A 23,603-nucleotide genomic window follows, 5' to 3' on the forward strand; every position below is an offset into this window, starting at 1 on the left:
AGCACATTGAGGTGCATTATCACTATGTGCAGGAGAAGGTTCTAGTAGGTCTTATTGATCTAGTTTATGTCAGCATAGAGGATCAGATAGTTGACATATTCATGAAGGCATTGGGCGCAGAGAAGCTGCGCAAGTTTAGAGACCTGCTTGATGTGCAGGAATTAGGATTGAGCTCGAGGGGGAGTGTTGAGATATCGAGCTCCACTCGTGATATGCCAGGGTGACCATTGTGCATTTATGTCACTGACTTGTTAGCTACAGATGCGGTTGGTACACCGCCCATGAATAATAGCTGGATGACAACTATCTTTATGTACTCTAGTTAGTGGCTCAGTTAGTATGCCACCTTAGTTAGCTGAGTTTGGTTTGAGACCCACATATAGGGTTCACCTATTCTTTTGTACTTAGAGTTCTTTTGGCTTTCACAACTAAGAAAAGGAAAACTGTTTTCAGCCTCCACCTTTGTGTATGTTCCCCCATTGTGTATGTGAGAAAGCTGCAAGTGAGACTCCTTCCTTCTCTCCCACTCTCTTCACACCTTGATGCTAAATCAAGGGTACATGAATATTGTGACACTATACCATAGTCTAGAAATTAGTTTATTTTTTGGAATAGAAGTGACATGGAAATGAAGGACAATGAGGTGGATGAAGTGATGAAATAGGACTACTTTAATGTCTTAAGTAGTAAATATTAAGTGCTTTGCTTTATGAGTCTAAACTTCACACACCTTTGTATCAAGAAAATCAATTACAAAAGATTCCAGAGTTTCATTCATAAAAATATCCAAAGTGTGAATTACAAAAATATCCAAAGTATGTATCCATGGACACATCAAGGTGAAGCTATTCAAAAGACTATGTTGGTTTCATTCCATAGTGCCATCCATAGGTTTATAGTAGTAGTTTATAAGTGTTTGCAAGCTTTGGGTTTACAGCAACCAGATGGCCCTTTGTTCTCATCTTCAGATGCTTCTCCTATTTGTCTAACTTCTTTCTCACCTGCTACTACTAATAGAGGGTCACCATCAACTCATCCATGCCTCCACTTTGCGTTGCACCATTCAGATCTCTTGACAATTGTTTTTGGCCACGGTTAAAGTTTCCCTACCTATAGGTCCAAAAATAAGAATAATATTAGAATTAGACTTAGGTTTCTAATCTCCATCTTGGCATATTGACATTCACCTTTCCCAATCTTCTTCTTCTTCTTGGTGGTCTACCCCAGTTTGTCTAGGGATGTGTTCTTCCTCTTTATTTCTGTGTGTTGAGAGATCACGCTCAACATCATGTGATTATATGTGCATAGCACTAACACATATAGAGTGCTTTAAAGGAAAGGGTTAGATGCCCTAACACTAACCCTAAATGGGATTGTATGTATTCTATATGCTCTCTAGCTGTGCCCTCTCTCCTCATCTCTACTCTTCTCCTCTCCCCTCTTAATATTTTGTCATGGTATCAGAGCTCCCCTGCCTTCCGCTGAGGCATTGCGATTCTTGAGAGTGATCGAGAGATTGAGAGTGTTCTTGAGTGATCGTGAGGATTCTCTTCCACTGACAGAATTTCCATTTGCTCAATAGAATTTTCGTCCATTGAGAAAATTTCCATTCATTTCTTAGAGATAGGGAGATTCATTCTTGACATTCTTGATTCATTTTTGTTGAGAGAGTTCCATGAGAGAATTGAGATAGATTCATTCTAAGTGAAAGAGAGCTTGTTTCAAGAGAGAAAGATCAGTTTTTGTTAGCTTTAAAAGAATCTTATTTGAGAGATTTGAGAGAGAGAGAGAGAGAGAGAGAGAGAGAGAGAGAATTGTTTGAGAGATATTTCTTCTTTCTGAGGGAAAGAGAGACATCTTCTATCACAAAGACAGAGATGCTATAGGTCCAAGCTTCCATAGCCAAGAAGCTAAGAAGGACTTGATAAGCCAAGTGCCACAGCCATGGGCTGCAGTAGCCTTAATCTTTAGCTGCAATTGGCTTCAACAAAGCCTAGGCTACAATTCTAATGCCCTGAGCTCCCATGGTGGCTACTGGTAAGTGAGATAAGGCTGCAAGACTCCATACACATCTCCAATGCCAACGACATTGCATGGAACTCTATCCATAAGTCCAGCCAACTAAGGCGACCTCCCACAACCGCCATAGCTGCAACGAGCTTGCATGGATGCCTCAAACAACCAACGCTGCTCAAAGGCAACTCTAGCACCAGCTACTATAGGCAGGGAGCATAAGGCTTCTAGCAAGCCATTCACCTACTGTTACAAGCATCAACAAACCATCTACAATAGTCAACCTACCTAGTAGCCAGGACCCAGCAACAGCAACGCACATAGCAACAAGCGGCCAATGTATGCAACACAGACACAACAAGCAAAGACCTCTAGCCATCGGACCTCAATGACCTTCAGCCCACACATGCTCTCTATAGCATCCCTATAGTAGATGCGACATCATAATGGTCTTCCATGACTTCCTCCAAGAGCTAGCATGCCTACAATGCACCGGCCTCCATCAACAATGGGCCTCCACAACATAAGGTGCTTCGTGAGCCACAACAGACGGATAGTGACTCTGCTCCTCTAAAACGTCCTCTAGCCTGCAGACCAGTAGCATTGACACTCCTTCTGATGGCCATGACCAGTAGCAAGGTAGCCGGCTGCAAGCTCCAAAGAGCATGGCTTCATAGACTCAACGAGCATGTGGCTTCCCCTCCAACTTGCCTCCTTCAACGGCCTTGTGTGCTCCTCCATCGACCACCTCCTGTTCAAAATGCCATCGCTCAAACCTTCACAAGGTCTTTGCAGTTTAAGTGCACCCAGGTTAGGTTAATCGTTAGCCTTGGGTTTGGTTGGACTGGTCAATAATTGGCCACGTGGTAGCCTTATCCACAGGTGCCACATTAGCATCCACATGTCACCTTATCCTGCCATCTGCCAGCTCATCAATCTAGTCAGCAGTCGAGTTAGCTACCACATCATCACTACCCCCTATCAAGCACAGTGACCTCCTGCTAGGCACACACAGTCACTTTATGTGCACCTGCTTGCCACATCACCATAGTGCTCCACTGGCATACCTCTTGCTAAGCATAGTGCCACTTCATCATTGCATGTGACTCAGAGTGCCACATGATCACTGCACATTTTGATCTTTTTTTGCCCCTCCACCTAGATCAAGCTGTATCTCTTGATTTAGGAGGAATTCGAGGGTTCTACAAAAAGGTGAAACGCTCAATTTTTTGTGCTCTACGTGATTGTCACATCACACATAGGTTTATGCAGAAGACTAATATAGCATAAGATTACAGCTATCAAGTCGATCAAGCAGATCAAGATCCTTGGTATATCGAAAACGGTGCATCATCTCACATGACAAATCATCAAGAATGGTTCACAGAGATGAAACCATTAGAAGGTCATAAGAAAAGTATCTATGGCTTAAAGTAAGCACCCAAATGTTGGTATAGTAGAATCAACAAGTATTTTGCTAATCTGGGATACATGAAGTCCAATGCAGATCATACTCTACTACAAAGTTCAAGGGGAAGACATTACTATTGCACTTTTGTACGTAGATGATTTGTGGAAGCAAGGATAGCTTCATTAGCAAGCTAAAACAAGACTTATCTACAAAGTTCAACATGGAAGATCTTGGACTTATGCACTATTGTCTTGGTATTGAGTTTTGGAGAAATTTGGACAGCACCTTCCTGAGTCAGCTCAAATATGTTGATAGTCTCCTGCAGAAGTTTCATATGGCAGATTGCAAGATTGCAACCACTCCCATGGAATAGAGTTTGAAAATTACTAAAGATTTATAAAAGCCTACAGTCAATGATAGGTACTACAGGCAGCTCATTGGATCTCTTATATATCTAACTATCACACAGCCACATATTTGTTATGCGATAAGTTCACTACTAGCATAGCTTATGGCAAATCCAAAGCAGTCTCATTGGAATGCAGCCAAAAGAGTCTTGAGATACATCAGAGGTACAAGACAGTTTGCAATAGAATACAAAAGAAGTAATCCATGGTTGCATGGATACTATGATAGTGACTATGCTAGACATCATGAGACCTGGAGATCCACATAGGGATATGCATTTTTCCTTGGTCAAGGTGCTATATCATGGTTGTCAAACAAACAACCAACTATTTCTTTGTCTTTTACTGAAGCAAAATATAGAGCACTCACTATAGGTGCATGTGAGGCTATATGGCTTAGAAGACTATTGTTAGAAATAGATTACTTTGATGAATCAAAGCCAACAACAATATACTGTGATAATCAATCGACTCAAGCATTGGCCAAGAATCCAATATATCACTCCAGGACAAAGCACATTGACGTCAGAGAGAACTTCATCAGAGAAAGAGTGTTACTTGGTGACATCACACTGCAGCATTGTGATAGCAAAGAGAATGTTGCAGACATCTTTACCAAGCCACTCAGTAAAGAGCTTTTTGAGAAACATCGACAAGCTCTTGGTTTGACGCAGAGGAAGGACATTTGAATGTAATGTTCAGTACTTCTTTGACTCCCCAGAATCATCATCTTGAGGGAAGGCCTACTTCATGATGTTGATCTTGAGGGGAGGTGTTGAGAGATCATGCTCAACATCATGTGATTATATGTGCATAGCACTAACACATATAGAGTGCTATAAAGGAAAGGGTTAGATGCCCTAACCCTAACCATAAATGGTTTGTATATATTCTACATTTTCAACTAAATCTAGTGTACAATTAGTCATTTGTGGTGTGCTCTCTAGCTATGCCCTCTCTTCTCATCTCCACTTTTCTCCTCTCCCCTCTTCATATTTTGTCACTGTTCTCATTATCATCACCTATATGAGTCAGAAACAATGTCAAATTAGGCTATTAAAGCAAGGACATTCGCATGTGCATCCAACTATAGAGGCATGTCCAACTCATTGTGCTCAAGGGAGGCCATGGATCCAAACATGCTCTCTTCAGTTCCCTTTGCCACCAATCAGATGAAACGTGTTAAGGGGTTCTCTCTAAGTTTCTATGGGCTTGCTTTTCTAGCTAACTCATAAATGATATGTCAAACACAATCATGAAAGAAGATGTTAAAATTGAGTTAGAAATGTGGAGCCCAAGATAAACTAACCCATCTCTTTCTTTGGGGTTAGAGTGTGGTTCTTCAAGGGTGTAACCTCCTTACGTGGGTTTTGGTTTTACTTATTTCACAAAGTTAGGGATCTCATCAAGTAGGCCATCATCACCAATGAACCCCTCCCAAATATCTGTATGTGTGCCCTATTTGCCTTGATTGGGCTTCTCATGCATTGTTTGGGTGATGCCTCGGTTTGTGACAAAATAAAAGCACATATGAAAGCATACAATTTTCATATTAAGCTTGCACCAGACCATCTATTCCTACAAGCAATCAATACCATAGCATACACTCAACACTACCTACAAATAAAGTAATCTAAGGAGAATCTAAAGCTGTTGCAATCCCACATGCCTGTGCTAGGGTTGATTCTAACAATATCATATCAAAGCAAAAAAGGTCAGTATAGAGAAATATTGCTATGTTGGTGACCTGCTAATGTGTTCTATCTGCATTACTAGTGGTGTTAACGATATAATAGTGGTTTCATTGTAGGAGATACCACTTCATACCAATAGAAAATAAGCAATGGTTTCCATCTTGTATCTAATTTAGTAGTGGTTTAAATAAAAGATTAGTAGTGCAAGGAGTCTAACACCAACACTACACTAAGCATAATAGTACTTTTCATCACATATACGAGTTGACTGACAAACAAAAAGCACTACCTTCCAACATTTGCATAGGTAGTGGTGTTAATAATATAAAATTGGTTTCATATCAATAGATACTACTTCATACCAATATAAAATACTGAGTGCTCTACTTTATGAGCCTAAACTTCACATATCTCTGTATCAAGAAAATCAATTACAAAAGATTCGAAAGTTTCAGGGTTGGGAGGAGGAAGAGGTTGAGAGGAGGAGGCTGAGAGGAGGTTGAGAGGAGGAAGAGGTTGGGAGGAGGCTGAGAGGAGGTAGAGAGGAGAAAGAGGCTCAGAGAAAGGTGGGGAGTCAATGGGGATAGTTTGGGGAGACTCTTGGGAGGAGTTTGGGGTGCTAGGGACACTTTTGGAAATTTTTGATTTTTTGGAGGGAAAAAAAAGTCACGGATTTGGGGGCCTACCAAGAGAGCCTAGGAGGGTATGGGGACCATCCAAAAGTGAAGGGGGGGAGTAAATTCCTCAAGAGGTGGTGGGGGCAAGAGAGAGGCAAGTGGAAGCCTAGTGGGGACCAAGGAGGACTCTCCACCAATGAGAGTCCAATATGGAATCCTCCATTCTTTTAATGCCCAAGCCTTCCCATTGGTTGGTTTGCTAATCACAAATATTAAGGGACTAATCCAAGAGGCCCTTTTTGAGTCCAAAATTTCCCTAATGAGTAGAAAAGAGCTTCAAATATGTCTTTACATGTTGAAATTTTGGTAACACATGAAAAAGTTACGTTAATTTGAAAGGAGATGGGTTTTCATATTTTCTCAAGGGCGTCACTCATCATATGTAACCCTATCACATGAGTTCAACATAAGGATATTTTTTATTTCTAGATAAATATACATAAGGGACTATTTAAAATAGTTTTGGAAAAAATTTCCAGATTTGTATAGAAAAGGGTTACATTTTATTAATGAAAAATTTACAGATACACCCCCTCTCATCCAAAAGACCCCCCCCCTTGGGCCTCACATATTATGAAAAATATGTACAAATCTTAAAATCTTGGATATTTTTCAAGGTATATACCTTATATTTTATGGGTGGGATGTTCGCATTTTCCAAGCAAAAACCTACGAGCAGAAAAGTCCGAGCGATAATGTTTGACACCAACCATGCTAGTATATTTCTCAAAGGAATATACAATTCTTTCATAATTCTCATTTATGGAACCATATACTTACTTATTTATCATTATAGCCCTCATTTTAGACAACATCATCTATATATGAACAAATAGTGAACTCCTATAAATCCCTCCCTACCATACTCTCTTTTGAGGATTATGGTAACTCAATCGATTTAAAAGGGTTTCCCTTAGCTTTAGCAATCCCATATTTGAAGTATTGAGAAGCTCTCATGTAACAATGTAAACCATATTCCTTGGATGAGTAGGAAAAGGATATTGAAAATCTCATAATTGAATCCATTATTATCGATTATAAATTAATCTCTAGTCCATTATCAAATATGGGAAGGCAAGGGAGGTATTTTTAAAATATTCCCAATTCTCCAAACCTAAGTACTTTTCTGGAAATGTGGTCCCTACTGAACTCCTTCCTACCATAACTCTCATATATATCTTGAAATTTCCAATTTATCTCTTCTATCCCTTTTTTAAAAAAATACAATTTTAAGCCTACTATTGCAAAGATCATGAAATTTTGAATATTTTTCCTTTTTACAGCTCCTCAATCTGAGCTAAGGAGCAAAATTTATGACCCATTCTTTGTAGGCTCTCCAAGGGTATTCTGTCGAGGGAATAGTGTTGGGGCAAGCTCTTCAAACCTTATTCCTTTAGCAGAATACACTCTGTGGGGCTATTAAAAAGATGTTATATATTTTTCTTAGCTCATCCTGAGGAGCTGTAAAGAGGATATTTGCTCAAAATTTCATGATCCAACCAATGGTAAAAGGAAAAGAAAGGATATTTGAAAGTCAAAATAAGTCACCATTTGGACATTATATGTGTATATTATATAAAGGTATATTTATATCTATCTCTGTTCATCAATATTTCATATGTAGGTACATATTCCTTGAAATAATTTGGAATTTTGTGCTCTCCAAAAATGACTTGAACCTATATATTATGACCCTCCCACCTTTTGTCCGCTTGTCGCTTGGGGGTTTTCGCTTAAAAAATGTAAACCCCCTTGTGGGGGAGGGGATATGAAAATTTCATTTTTTTTCCCTTGCATATTTGAATTTTTTTGAGGAAATCCATGCATATTATATATGGACCTTGTCCCCCCATACGCTGAATTTTGAACGAGGGTAATAGCATATTACATATTGAGTTGGCACCCCAGGAGATGATTGTTCTTCCCTTTTTCTTTTCTTTACTTGATAGACATGAGTCACATCAAAACTCACCTGTGACCCGCTTGCTAGCAAATCTACATCACCTTCATGTATTGATACACTCACATTTACTGGTGCTTCTCCTTCAACAGTCTCATCAACCTAAGCGCTCATGTTAGGACTTGGACGATTCCTTATCAAGGTCGGATTAACCACTTTTTTCACTTTCTCTAAATAAGATTTGCATAACGGAAGAACATCAAATGGAGTGCATGAGCAAGCTTCAACATCACTACCAATTCCGAGGAAATGTTGCTTAATGCGAGTAGAACCACCCATGAAATTGTGTCCACAATATTTACACTGCACAAAGGAGACCGAGGCATGCACTTTTCGTATCTCCATCACATATAACCAAATCTTGCTGCGCACCATGCTTTTGAAGTTGCAAAAAAAACAAATCCAAAAATATTAATTTGCATATGCAATAGAAACATACTACAATACACATTTTGTTGAAAGCAACACATATACTCTAAAAAACACTTTCAAGAATGCAATATATTAATTGTCATTCATTCAAATATCATTATCAAAAAACAAGATTATTTTCATTCATCAATAATTATATTTCATTCACATTAGATTATATCCTTGCTAGAATATGATAATTCATTTTTTAACATTTTTATAAAAGAATATAAAAGATTCTTTTAAAAATATATATAAATGCAAATTGTATTTCATTCATTCACAAACATGGACTCATATTCTATTGAAAGAATATACTCAAATTGTAAATGGTTCATTCACATTCTATTGAAAGAATATTAAATATTCATTCAAAAGAAAGTGTACGAATGAGTAATGAAAATTGAGAGACCAGGATTCATATTCTTTTGAAAGAATATACTCAAACTGTAAATCATGCATTCACATTCTATTGAAAGAATATTAAATATTCATTCAAAAGAAAGTGTAAGAATCGTAATGAAAATTGAGAGACATGGATTCATTTCTATTGAAAGAATATATTCAAACTATAAATCATTCATTCACATTCTATTTAAAGAATATTAAATATTCATTTAAAAGAAAGTGTAAGAATGAGACAAGTGTTCTAATAACCTTTAAAACTCCTTGTATTCTTTCACATTCTCTTGAAAGAATATTATATATTCATTCAAAGAAAGTGTGAGAATGAGATTCTAGGAGTTCTATTAAACTAAGACACAAAGAAACAAATTAAAAAGGTGGCTATATAGCGACTAAAGGTCGCTATATACCAACATTTTATAAAGGTCGCTATATAGCGACCTTTATAAAATGTTGGTATACACCAACATTTACCAGACTTGTAAAAGGTCATTATATAGCGACTCTAAGATACTTTCCTATAGCAACATTTTACAGAGAGTGTTTTTCCCCATATCGACCTTTAAAGATAGTTTTTCCCAATGACAAAAAAAAACCATTTTCATACACGTTTGATCCTTTGAAAGAATAAAAGTACAAGAGCATATACATCAAGTTTGAAGCTCATATATTCATGTCCAAGTTTGAGATGAAAAAAATCAATGAAGAGCATTTACATCAACGACTTCAACCAAGTCCAGTGCACCAAACAAGTCTATCTCCAACTCTATATTGAGTTGATCTCCTACATCATCATCATACTTTGGCATTGTACATTCACCTAAGACTTGATCTTCTTCAATAAAGTCAGGTGATTCTTGATGATCGTCATCTTCTTCCTCAATATCATGATCTCCATCTTCCTCCCATATGATGTCTTTATGTGCATCTTCCTCTTGGCTCATATCGTGATCTTCATCTTCTTTGATAGATCCATTTGAATCAATTGGATCTGGCATTGGTAGTGGCATCTCCATATCTAAATCCCTATCTTCAAAAATTTTCTTACTTCATGGTGCAACTTGGATCACGTACCACCATCTTGGATCAAAATGATCCAGATTAAAAAACGCCTATATTGAAGATGGGTGTCAAATGCCATCAATTATATGAATTTATGCTTAAGTACATGTACCAATTGATCTTTAAAAATGAAATATTTGATTAATTAAATCATTAGTATGCACCTGCTCACAATGCTCAGGAAGAACAAAAGTGTCACTTTCATCGATCTAAAGTTTGGTGGAGTCTATCACAAAGAAACCTATACTCTATTGCATGGGACCATTGTAAATAGTTCTAAACCATTTTACATCAAGAATGAAAATACTAAATCGTCTGAAATCAATTTCATAAATTTTGCGTATGGTCCCACAATAATCCAATTGTGAGGAGAGAAGATTGGTATCCAAAGCACTTACTTGGCTATCTTGTGTGAAGTTAGCCATGACTCCACAATCATACATGACTCTCTTTGAATCGATGCATTCCACGTGAAAATGTCATCCATATGACCATAATGCATTGTACTCTTTGTACTGCAAAAGAGCATCATTAAAACGATGAGGATGCATCTATTTCATAGCATATATTGCTGCAAATAATTACTTAATTACGTCAAGAGGTAAGAAACTTACATGCATCATACATCCAGATGATAACTCACACTCATTTATTGTCTCTCCATCGTGTTCAGCTTTACATAGAGCCAGTTGTAGCCAATCTTGACATGTGAGTGGGGAGAAGGGCGAGATCCCATGGATATGGTTGCATTTGCCTATGCATTACTTGTTGAGAGTTCACGCTCAACATCACGTGATCATATGTGCATCTTATAGAGTGCTATAAAGGAAAGGGTTAGATCCCCTAACCCTAACCCTAAAAGGGTTTGTATATATTCTATTTTTTCAACTAATTCTAGTGTACAGTTAGTCATTTGTGGTGTGCTCTCTAGCTGTGCCCTCTCTCCTCATCTCCACTCTTCTCCTCTCCCCTCTTCATATTTTGTCATGGTATCAGATCTTCCTTGTCTTCCGTTGAGACATTGTGATTCTTGAGAGTGTGAGAGAGATTGTGAGATTGAGAGTTCTCTTGAGTGATTGTGAGATCCTTCCCTTCACTTCCGTTGAGAGAAATTTCTATTCATGTGAAAATTTCCGTCCATGAAAGATTTCCGTTAATCTCCTTCCATTTGATTCATTTGATTGTGAGAGAGAGATTTCATTGAGATAGGAATCCATTGCTTGTGAGAGAGATTTTGAGAGGAAATCTATTGCTTGAGAGAGGGAGAGTTCCTGAGATTTAGTTTCAAGAGCTCTATTGTGAAAAGATTCATCTCTTGTCAAAGAGGTTCTATTCCATCTCTTGTCACAGATGGAGAGGCTCACGGTTAGCCAGCAACTCTAAGGCTTCGACAGCCACCAAGGTCCAAGGCCTCAAGGCAAGGTGGCCTACTACGACCTCTACGAGCTTGAACGACCTCCAAGCAACAACAAGCACACAGGCCGCCTCCATTGATAGGTCGTCCATACGGGGCGCCTCCATTGCCATTTGCTTCCAAAGCAAACCGTCCATCTGCAGCTCAGCCTCAGTGCCAGCGACCGACTCCTTTAGCCTCAGGGGGATCACTATGTATAAACCCTCTATATCACGTGCGATCAAGGCCTATATTTAAAGTTCCTTATCTGTAAAAAATTTCATTAATAAAATGTACCCCTTTTCTATACAAATATGTAAATTTTTTCCAAAACTATTTTAAATAGTCCCTTATGTATATTTATTTTTGTAAATTTTAGAAATAAAAAAAATCCTTCTGTTGAACTCACGTGATAGGGTTACATATGATGAGTGACCCCCCCGGGCCTTTAGCATGCTCCCTCGATGAGCCTCCCTAAGGCAGCTCCAACAACGGCGCTATCCAGTCTGCAACAACAGCTCTCATCGACTTCCAGATGCCCCGCTCCTTCAGCGAGCCAGTGCCCCGCATGTAATACACCTCCGGCTCCTTCTCCATCAACGACCTCAGCTGCGCCAACGCCAACTTTCCAACAACTATTGATGCTGTCCACAGCAGCTACGGCATCCAGAGCTCAAGGCTCTAGTCGCCATCGCCAAGCGAAAGCCCTTCTTCCCAGCGAGACTCCAGCAGCAGTAGCCCAGGTGCCACCACGAATGTGAAAGCCAAGCTTCTAGCAAGCTCGCAGCGCCAACGAGCCGGCCACTTCAAGCGACCTCGCCGATAGCAGCAGCACCTTCAAGCAAAGCACGGGGGCTCCAACCTTCTGGGTTGTGCCTCGCCCTCTGTATTCTCCACTACTTGCTCAAACTCTCTATCTTTAGCGAGAGGAGAAAAAGAAATGAGAGAAGGAAGATGCTCAGAGAGACGCGCCTTCTTCGGGCTGCCCTCAGGTGTCAGCATAGGCTGTGCATTCCACCTTGCTGAAGCCACGTCCCTCCTACAAAATCGACACGAGCAAGCAGAACACCTACGGACCGATTCCATAGACGGAATCTTCAAAGATTCCAAAGCATCTCCAAGATTCCGGTCCTCCAGAAATTGACACGTGGAGGATAGAATCTACCCATGGTAAGGCTACGATGACCCGGGGTTGTGCAGTGGGTCCCTACCTAACCACAGTAAGGCTCCAAGGGTGAGGGCCACCTGAGGTCTATCTGCCACCTCACGTAGTTGACACGTGGCAACCTTATCTTATCCATTGCCACGTCATCAGCTTATCCACACTGCCACATCACCACCGACTACCACGTCATTAGGCCATGTCATCAATGCCACATCATCAGTGCCACGTCACCCTGCTGACATCATCTATGCCACCTCAGCACTGCCACCTGAGCAGTCCAGTCATCACTGACCCCTGCAGGCACAGTCCCCTGCCAGGCACACTGTGCACACACTGCATGTGCACACTCCTACCACCTCAGCACAGAGCTTCACTGGCACACCTCTTGCTAAGCACAGTGCCACATCATCACTGCATGTAACTCACAGTGACACATCATCATTGAGCACCATTTGCACTCCTTTTGCCCCTCCACCTAGATCAAGTCGTATCTCTTGATCCAGGAAGAATTTGAGGGTGCTCCAAAAAGGAAAATCGCTCAATTTTTTGTGCTCTACACGTTCGTTACATCACGCGCACATTTCGGCACAAGTTACACTCACATTTAAGCCTCGCCGACAAGGGTCACACTCGGGACCTCATCTTGCACATCTTCTTCTATATACTGATACTCTTCTTAGATGATGTACCCATGGTCCAAGAAGATGTCAACACAATCCATAATATCCTTTGCGGTCTCCTCCTTCTTGATTTTTGGCTCAAACCAGTTCCTCCAAACCTTGCAAAGGGTCCTCATGTTGGTTCTTGTGAACCTCAAGAGATGCTCCTCCCTTGATGATCTATCTCAACCCCACCCACGTGCATGCACTTCCACATTAAACTTCACCTGTCCTTCATCATGCTTAATTTTCTCTGCTACATGGGATAGCATGCTATTCAAATGCTGAATGGTGGCAACATGAGGAAGAGGGTTTTAAAAGGTTTAGGGAAGACAACGGTGATTTGGGCTGTCCACTTATAATCTAGTGGAAAAAAACAACCAATTACGGGCATATAGAACACATTACAAACCAAGAAAAGTAGGAAAAAGAGAAGAGAGAAAGAAGAGATAGACAGAAAGATAGAAAGAAGAGGAAAGACAAGAAAAGAGAGGAGGGAAAGAGAGAAAAAAAGAGAGAAAGTGACGAAAAGAAAGGGGAGAAAGAGGGAAAAGAAAGGAGGGAAAGAGGATAGAAAAGAGAGGAGAGAAAAAGAGCAAAGGGAAAGAAATTAAGAGAGGAGAGAAGGAAAAGATGGTGGAGAAAAGAGAGGAGAGAAGGAAAAGAGAGGCGAGAAGGAAAAGAGAGGAGAGAAAAAGAGAGGAGGGAAAGAAGAGGAGAGAAAAGAGGGGAAAAGAGATGGAGAGAAAGAGAGAAAGAAGAGGAGGGAAAGAGGAGGAAAGGAGAGGAGAGATGGAGAGAGAAAGAGAACAAAGATGAGGGAAAGAGGAGGAAAATAAAGAAGAGGAAAAGAGAGGGGAGAAAGAGGGAAAAGAGAGGAGGGAAAGAGAGAGAAAAGAGAGAAAGAGAGGGAAAGAGAGGTGAGAAAGAGGGAAAAGAGAGGAGTGAAAGAGAGGAAAAGAGAGGAGAGAAAGAGTGGAAAAGGAAGAGAGGGAAAGAAATTAAGAGAGGAAAAGAAAATAAGAGAAAGAGGGTAAGAGGGAAAAGAGAGAGGGCAACACAATAAGAGAGGAGAGAAAAGAGAGGAAAAGAGAAGAGGGAGAGAGCAGAGAAAGAAGAGTGGGAGAGAGAAGAATAGGAAAAGAGAGGAAAGAAAGAAAGAAAAAAGGAGAGAGAGAGGAAAAGAGAGGAGAGAAGAAAAAGAGAGGAGAGAAATGATAGCGAAAGTGAGAGAGGGAGAGAGAGAGAGGAGTGCACACAATATAGCTACATGTACACTAAGTGTATTGACAATGAACATGAAGATATGCATGTGAACCCCTTAGGGTTAGGGTTTGCCCCTATACCCTATGTGGATAGTGCAATTTACACTATCTTTAACACCCCCTCTTAAATTGCACTGGGTAAGTAGAGGATGTAATGTACAAGACCTTTTTTTGGATTTCGTTTGGTGCATATGATAGCATCCAAAACTGAAAATAAAGTAGTATGTGCATAAGCAAGCACAGTGACTACATAGTGAAAGCATGTACAATGAGTACAACTTATGATCCTGTACATAATGTGCATTTCCCCCTCTTAAGTTGTGGTTCATCCTTCTCCTAGAGAGGAAAAGAAAATAAGAGAGGAGAGAAAAGAGAGGAAAAGGAAATAAGAGAAAGAGGGTAAGATGGAAAAGAGAGAGGAAAGAATGAGGGTAAGATGGAAAAGATAGAGGGAAAGAAAATAAGAGAGGAAGGAAAGAGGAGAGAAATAAATTAAGAGAGGAGAGAAAAGAGAGGAAAAGAAAATAATAGAAAGAGGGAAAGAGAGTTCTTAAGGAAAACAGAGGAAGGAAAGAAGAGAGAAATAAAGTAAGAGAGGAGAGAAAAGAAAATAAGAGAGGAGAGAAAATAGAGGAAAAGAAAATAAGAGAAAGAGCGTAAGAGGGACAAGAGAGAGGAAAGGAAGAGGGTAAGATGGAAAAGAGAGAGGAAAAGAAACTAAGCGAGGAGAGAAAAGAGAGGAAAAGAGAGAAGGAAAGAGGAGAGAAATAAATTAAGAGAGGAGAGGAAAGAGAGGAAAAGAAAATAAGAGAAAGAGGGAAAGAGAGTGAAATCAAACAAGATTTGGAAAGGTCTATCTATGGCCAAGTTCAACATGCTGTGGAGAAGGAACGAGAGAAGTCGATAGAATGAGTACAAAAGTTGAAGGGGACACCTTTGGGACTAAAGGAGAGGAAAAGACAACTGCAATCTATGGATGCATTGTCAACCAATAGTGGTGCCTGAAAGATGAGAATACGGGCTGCAAGGTTAGTTCCCCAAATTTTCAATGAAATTTCTTACCCCCAAATATTTGTGGTGTTGCATTCTTTCCACCAAGACTCATTTGTACTCTACTTTAGGAATTTCATGGAGGATGTGATGGGAACAATGGAAATGGATGATGGTGATCCTTCATATGTTCTAAGAAGTTTAATAAATCCAAGTGATGTCATGGAAGTGTTGAAGGACCCTAGACAAAAAGGGTTACATAAACAAGTTGCTAGAGAGGTAATGAAGGATTTCAAGGGCCTCGTCCAAGCAAAGGAGGTGCTTGGAGCTTGTGATGCTACTAGTGTAAGTCGTGAAGCTTACAAGTCTGCTTTAAAATTTTCAAGTCTGCTATGGAGGAAAAGTATAAGATATCTACAATGCCATTGCCAACACGGTGGTCTGTAAGGCTTGCACATCAAGAAACAAACCAATGTGCTAGAGAAAAGCTTGGAGGATACCATTGTGTAAGTGGCACAATGACTTGGAAGAGTAAAAAGAAATCTGGCATCCAAATGTTTGAGATGAATGCTTTCAATAATGTTTACATGGATGTAGAGAATTTGTAGAGAGCCATGGTCGAATTCTATGGGATGAGAGAAGAAGGTAAGGCAAATTCCCTCTTCACATTCAACTTTATTTCTTCTAATTTCTATATCCTTACTGAATTTCTATTTCATTGTATAGATGGCAAGCTAGTATTTGTTATAAAAATGGATGAAACTCAGTTGGTAAAAGAGCACAAGCTAGAGAGGGTGAGCATTTGTATTGTGAACAATGCCTTGCATTTTGCTCAAGGGGATGAGGAAGTTGAGCAGGGTTTCTCATTCCAATTTGAGGACATATGGTGGCTTGCAGCCTTTGAGACCCCAAAGGAGTGCCACGAGACATTGAAGTGGGTTTTAGAGAGAACCGGCATCCTGTCAATTATTCGAAGACAAGAGGCAAGGCAAACATTAATTGTGGATGGGCATGGAACATTTCAAGTTGAATGGCATCTAGATGGTGATTTGAAGACCCTCAAGTACTTGTATGGTTGTGATACAGGTGTAGATGCAAAATGGACATGCTTGTATTGCACCCACTCTTAGAAGATGTAAAAGGGAAGCCTACAGTGGGAAAATGGCATCCTTTCTTGCAACCAAAGTGCAGCCCCTGATCATCACAAAAAGGATCCTAAGTGGGATCCCATTCTACCAATTCCATTGGAGCAGGTACATGTGTGTACTTTGCATGTTGAACTGCATATACTTGATAAGTTACTCTATCTCCATCTAGTTTATGCTTGGAATTTGAGGCCACAGCAAGTATCTGCACAATGCATTGCAAAAGCTGAAGACCTGCTCTCACTAATGGGACTACACAGAGGCAATGTGAAGCTTAAGTAGGACAAGAAACAATCAGGAAAGACATAAAATCTTCCAACTAAAGTGTCCATGGGTGGAGGAAAGGCAAGGAGGTTCTTGTCCAACCACAATGCTGATAAAGAAAAACATACAATGGCTCAAAGCACCCTAGGTTGGGAGTACTGGAAAGATTTGTGTGAGTGCACCACAAATCAAGCTTCACATTCACGAATTGCTACTTTGAGAGCAAAACTATGGACAAAGCTTGATGCATTTATAAAAGTTGCTTAGACAAGGTCAAACAGATGAGCTTCATTATAAGAGATTCAAGACAGCATTAGGAGAATTCATATCATTGATGGTAGAAGCACGGGGAGAGTCACATATTACACATTACATGGTAATCCTCCTTAGGCTGAAATTTTTTTCTTTAAACTTGAGTCAGTTTATGTTTCTAATACAATGTTTTTCTTTACAGCATATTCTTTACGCACATGCACCATGGTTTGTGGAGCAATGGGGCCCTCTGTCCATTTGGAATACTCAAGGAATGGAGAAATCACACTACAGAGCAAAGGTAGCATACTTCAAGAATACAAGGCATGGGGGTTGTATTGCGCGAAGCAATGCACTACACAAAATGTTCGATTGGTTTTATAGATGTCTAGATGCCAGGACTCTCAAGCGCAATAAGGTAGAGGTCTCAAGTCTCGCAAAAGCGGTTCAACATGTCAAGAAGACAAGGAGATGTGCTTCTTGGAAGTCCTCAATAGGGAGCCAAGGGGTTGCACTTTGGTTGCAATGTAGAGTTAAACAGGGGAGGCGTTGGGGTCCTAAGAGAGCCCCAAATGTAAAATGTTTGATGAATAAAGTTAACACTATTTTGAGTCAATTATAGATTCCAAAATTCAAAAATTTGTTTGGAAATTGTAGAATTGCATGTGCAACATGGCAGGGCGGAGGGGTGAGTGGGTTGGGAGGGAGGGTGGTGAAGATTAAGTATTATCGAACTCGTGACAAAACACTGGGGGGGGAGGAGGTGTACTCAAAAAACCCTAATTTAAAAGAAAAACCCTAAAGTGCTTTCAAAAAGACTATATAAAGCACTTCAAAACCCTAAAATCCCTCATTTCTATGGCACGAGTTAAATAAACTGCTAGACCCACTGGATGCTGTTTAGGCGCTACCCGTTGTCCTCCTCAGAACGCCATGGCCTCCGAACACACTGCAAGCCCTAGTGGCCAAGAGGGCAATGATCACCAGGGATCTGAAGGTGGTTCTCATCATCAGAAGTCCAAGTAACGCGAGTCCCCACCATCTGACTCTCATGGAGGATCCCAGGGTTCTCAACACCATGAGGAATCCTAGCACGATGAAGGATCCAAGCATGATCAAGGATCCTCTCAGTCCTTCCGCACAACTAACCGTGGAAGTAGAGAGGTCTCCCAAGAGGGGCGAAATAGTCCAGTCAATCCTAATCAACTGCCCCTCCCTCCTCGGTGGGGTCCTAGCATGGAGCATCTAGATGAACAAGGGGAACAAGAAAGGCAAAGAGAGGAGATGGAGAGATTACACGGGCCACAATAAGAGGAATTATTTGGCAGGCTCACAGATATAATGAACCTTGGCCCGACTTGGCCCCAATCCTCCAATCAAGCAGACCGTGCGGAAGAGCACCATCAACCCTTTGTGCCTCAAGATGATCAGATATGAGGAGCCTCTAGTACAAGCTGAGCAAGAGCCTCAACCTGCTGTCTCACAGCCTCATGAAAAGGAAAAGAAACCAAGGACAAAGCAGATCCCTAGGCACAAGAAGCCACTTTGAATGACCCACCAGACACAAGAAGAGGGGTCTAAAGAGGTGGTTGCAAGGGAGGAGAGGTGAAAGAAGTTCAAAGCGGACAAGCGGCCATGGAGCCATGTCCAAAGGCCAGTGCAGGGTCCCCCAAATATTAAGAGGTGCAAAAAATCAGGCATGAAGGCACTTCAGGAGATCCGCAAGTTCCAAACCACTGTGGACAATCTCATTCCCCATGCACCCTTCCAGTGTGTTGTACGTGAAATAGCACAGCATTACAAGAGTGATGTGTGTTTCACTTCAGTCACTATGGGAGCAATTTAGGAGGCAACGGAGCAAATGACAGTAGGTCTTTTTGAAGATGCGAACTTATGTTCTATCCATGCCAAAAGAGTAATAGTGATGGACAAGGGCCTTGCACTCGCCAAGCGCATCCGCTCCGATCCCTCCCTTAGGCCCTAGATGTTGTTTAGGTTCATTTGGTGTAACTTGAATCATTTTGTAAATCTCTAACCTTTGAGGCCAATGAATAAAAGATATCTTTATGTTCTATTACTGTTCCCATGTTATTATACATGTTACGTGATGCTTTCCATCAGTTTATGCAAGTTCAGTGTGAACTGGAGTGGTCAAATGATGTTTTTTCACCGTGCGACAGAAGGCAAATGTGTTCGACATCACGTGGGGGGACCAAAAATGGTAAAACTCGAGCTTGTTTGACCAAGTCAAATAGACCCCATATGCACCATAGCGGGTTTTACCATTTTTGGGCTCCCCGTGCAATGCCGAACACATTTGCCTTCTGTTGTGTGGTGAGATTCTTATTGGATTGCTCAGAAATGACCATTATAGCACAAATATTTATCTGATCGCATGCTTTTGAATAGAATAGTGAATGAAAATATTAATGCCAACAACAATTAAAGTTACAAAATACAATGATAGTATAAAATAAATTTTGTAAAAAACACAAAATGGGGCATTGTATAAAAAGTATAGCTGTATTCATATACAATAAAATTTCTATACAATAAGGCTTCACATCCTTTCTCTCTACTCTTGATAAGGCCTTGCACTTCGAGAGGTCATCAGTGCCATGTGGAGAAAACTTTTTGTGGATAACCACAAAGTGCCCTTTTGCTTGGCCAAGGTAATGTGCCAGTGAGTGATCTCGGTCGAAGCTACTACGAACAAGGCGTTGTCGAGATGAGAATAAATCGACCTCAAATGCCTCCTACAACAATCCAACATTACATTAGAATTCCATTAAAGCAAAAGTATACCAAGAGAGAAGAAATTCAAAGCTCATAGTTTCTTACCATTATGGAGTCATCATGCTCAATCCCTTCCTCTTTGTCAATGAGGATGGATCCAGAAGCCTCCTGCTGTCTGGAGTGAGATGTGGAGGCTTCTTCTGGAACATCAGGTAGGTCGGAGTAGATTGATGTCTCTGCATCTTTGATTTGGGCCAGTGTGAAAGCAAGAACCTCTTCTATTGAATCATCTACTCCCAAAAACCCAGGTTCTTGCATAGTCATGTCCACCTTGTATCCACACAGGATACCAAGAGCTTCATCCTCCCGGAGACCAAACATAACCTCTATGTCATGGAGAAAGAGGTATTGTTCTCCATTGACAAGAAGGGGAGCAAGAAACCATATCATTGTTGCAAGGTCAACATAGGTGGTGCCTGAGGTGGATGGAATTTTAGAAGTAGAATGGGGTTCAGGAGGTCGTTGGAGCACTTCCAAGGCCAATGCAGCTTCCCGCTCCTCAGCTTCTTCATCTATGGGATCTTCATTGTAGATGTTGGGCTCATCCATAGAAATAAGAGGATCGGAAAGGGCAGGGGCAGGGTCAGGGCTTGAGGTCAAGGCCTCCTCTTCCATTTGTCCCTCCTGGAGAAGGAAAATAAAGGTCATTTCCCAGGATAGGAACCTATTTCTTGTGTCTCCGATGACTCCACATGCTAGGAGGTCATCAGTGTCCACCTCCCTGAACCCTAGGGGTGTGAGCTGGGGGCTCGAAAGCGATCTAAATGCTTCACGAACCTGGGTTCTTGATTGAACAAGTACTTCAAATAATCAATTGGGACCCATCTTTTTGTAGACTCATCAAGTTGATATGCAAAACTCATGATGTAGTCTTGCATGTACTTGATGAGGTCTTCAAAATCATCTCTGGCTCCCAAGTAGGTGCCTAGGACATCTATGCTCTTATCAAAGAGTGGAAATAACTCCTCCTCTCTATCAATTAATGGAGTACGAGAGATGAAATCGTGGAAGGCAGACCTAGCAGAATCCATGGTAGTTTGGTAGCTAGGAGAACTATGGCTATGATAGTGAAACTTTGAAACTAAAGTAACTTTATAACCTATATATACCCAAATGTTCTAAATATAAAAAATAAAAAGAATTATAAATTTTTTGGGAAAAACTTGACATTGACATGAAACAAAACCATTCAAAACATCAAAATTAATTGCACCACTATTAATTGGAAAATGTCAAAATCCACAATTGTTCCACCCCACATTTTCTAGACTATCTTCAATATTGTAGGAGGGATAAAAGTGGCACTATGCATGAGCTTCTCTGCATGCTTTCCTACCTTTTCACCATTTAAGGTAAAGTGAAAGGACATAGACATGCCATCCTCCATGACCAATAGTTGTTCCCGCACGTCCGTGAGGGTCCACTGTGATGTGACAATCACATTCTTGACATCCCCTAAATAAGAACCAATACATAAACTTACCCCTATATTATCATCATCGTTAGAGTCAAGGGGGAGCCAATTGCCACCTATTTTCTTCCAGCGCCTATATTGGAAAGCAAAATATAACATTTGGCGGGAGATGTGGTACTTGACAACCACATTGTCCTTACATACATGGCATTGAAACAAATCACCCTTTTGTTCACCTGACATTTCCCTTGTTTCTCCATGGACCATTGCTAATAACTCTTCTCCAATTGGCATGTCATTGACTGTTGCACTACAATCCATGGTGCTTGTGTTAGAAACTTCAATTTCACGCCACAAAAATGGTACATTGATCTGAATTGCATCATTTTTGAACTCCTCAATGAGTCTCTCTTGCTGTACAAAAAAGTTGCGCCACCATTGTAGTGTACTTGCTAGAAAATATGCATGTGCACCCCACACTACCTCCTTGATTTCATTCAAGCACTGAAGAAGATCCATTGAACAATTATATTTTTGGGACCTTGCTATCTCACTTGTGGAAGAGAGTAGCATGTGTTTAGCTCGAACTGTTGCACATGCTGGAATTGATAATAAGAACTTGAGTCCCTCTTATGGGAGCCAAGTTTTAGAGTTGGAATATTTTTTGCTCCACATGAGAGTATTTTCATCCTGTTTCTCTATTTTAAATTGATGTTGAAAGCTATGATCATTGAGCTACACAAATGATGCATCATAGACACCTTGTCCAGTTGCATATCATCTAAAGCCATATGTCTCCTCAATTGCTTGAATGGAACATATGCATCTTGTAGCACACTGCAAATTTGCAAAAGATCGAAGGCACTTTTCTTTGCAAGTTTGACGGAGAACCTACTGAACATCTGATCAATATGATCATGTGTGTGTCCCACTAACAAGAACCCAATTTGATTTTTTTTGAAAATCCCTCTGTGCACTAGCATGTTCAAGTATGCAAGTAGAACTTGATTTTTGTTCTCTCATTAGGGGAGAATTGGGGTCTCCAAAGGGCCCCCAATTAGTGTTTCCTAATTTCAAGGGATTAGTGAGGTATTTGAGGTGTACCAATGGGAGTGCTCCTTTTTGTGGGGCAATGCCATGTTGAGATGGAGGGCGGGTAGACCTGCAAACAGCCCCTACTGGCTACTCCTCTTACACTGGGGACCACTCAAACCATCCCCCCCCCTCAACCCATGCTTGACCCTTCTCCCATATGCACCTCCCCCAAACAAACCTACAAGTCATTCAAGAGGCGGTAGGCCCTTCTGGGTGAAAATTTCCCCCCTCTCAGCTCGTTACAGGCCTGCCCCCTCCTCTTCTCTGGTCCCCAGCTCCATTCTCCCTCCATTTTTCAAATGTGGGAACTCATTTGGCATCTTCTCTGCCCCCTCCTGCTGCTTTGGTCCACTGTGTTTCTCCATCTCCACCACCTCCTATAGTAGCTGCTCATTCTCTCTCCATTCCTAGCTACAGCACCTCCTATAGCAGTAGCTACTCATCCCCCTCTACTCTTTCTTCCTCCATTCCTAGCTACAATCCTCCTGTAGCGGCTGCTCATCCCCCTCTGCTCTTTCTCCCTCCGTTCCTAGCTACAACACCTCCTGGAGTAGCTGCTCCTCCCCCTCTACTCTTTCTCCCTCCATTCCTAGCTATAGCACCTCTTGGACCTTCTCTCAACCTTCAGTTGCACCCTCTATACCTTCTCCCTCTCTCTCCGTCTATTGGAGCTGATCTCTCCCTCCAAGCTGCACTTTCTAGTCCACTATTGCTGTTGTGACCTCTGTACAAGCATGGTGAGGAGACCATACATGTACTCTGTGTCCCACAAGAGCAAAAATGCACTGGGTGAATGGGTGCCTTGCACCTACAGCTTGAATAATTGGATAGTTAGGAGAGGATCTGCCAAGGGTCCACATAAGCTTCCCAAGAGTAAAAGAGGTGATCTTTTGCATGAATGGAAGGGCCACATCATGAAGTTCAAGCTTGGGAAGAAAGGATTGCTTGCAAAGGTGCAACACATCTACATGGGGAAGGACATGCACCTTCCTCCATCAAGCAATCAATTAACAATACCATCGCATTGTAAGTTTGCATTTTGTGTAAGATTTTGAAGTGTAATGAGTCAGCTTGAAATTGTGTTTTGAAATAGAACTAGTGTAATGAGTCAGTTTGAAATTGTAT

The 23,603-nt window shown here is 40.9% G+C and overlaps 1 pseudogene; it reads right to left on the bottom strand.

Moving 5' to 3' along the window:
* Positions 1-11,907: 11,907 nt before the first annotated feature.
* LOC147880531 (uncharacterized) lies at positions 11,908-22,285 on the bottom strand (annotated as a pseudogene).
* Between the last annotated feature and the right edge of the window lie 1,318 nt (positions 22,286-23,603).

The sequence above is a fragment of the Dipteris shenzhenensis genome, chromosome 32 (genome assembly GCF_047967505.1).
Source record: "Dipteris shenzhenensis isolate YYH24624 ecotype China chromosome 32, Dip_SZ_1.0, whole genome shotgun sequence".
In the NCBI taxonomy this organism is placed as follows: domain Eukaryota; kingdom Viridiplantae; phylum Streptophyta; class Polypodiopsida; order Gleicheniales; family Dipteridaceae; genus Dipteris; species Dipteris shenzhenensis.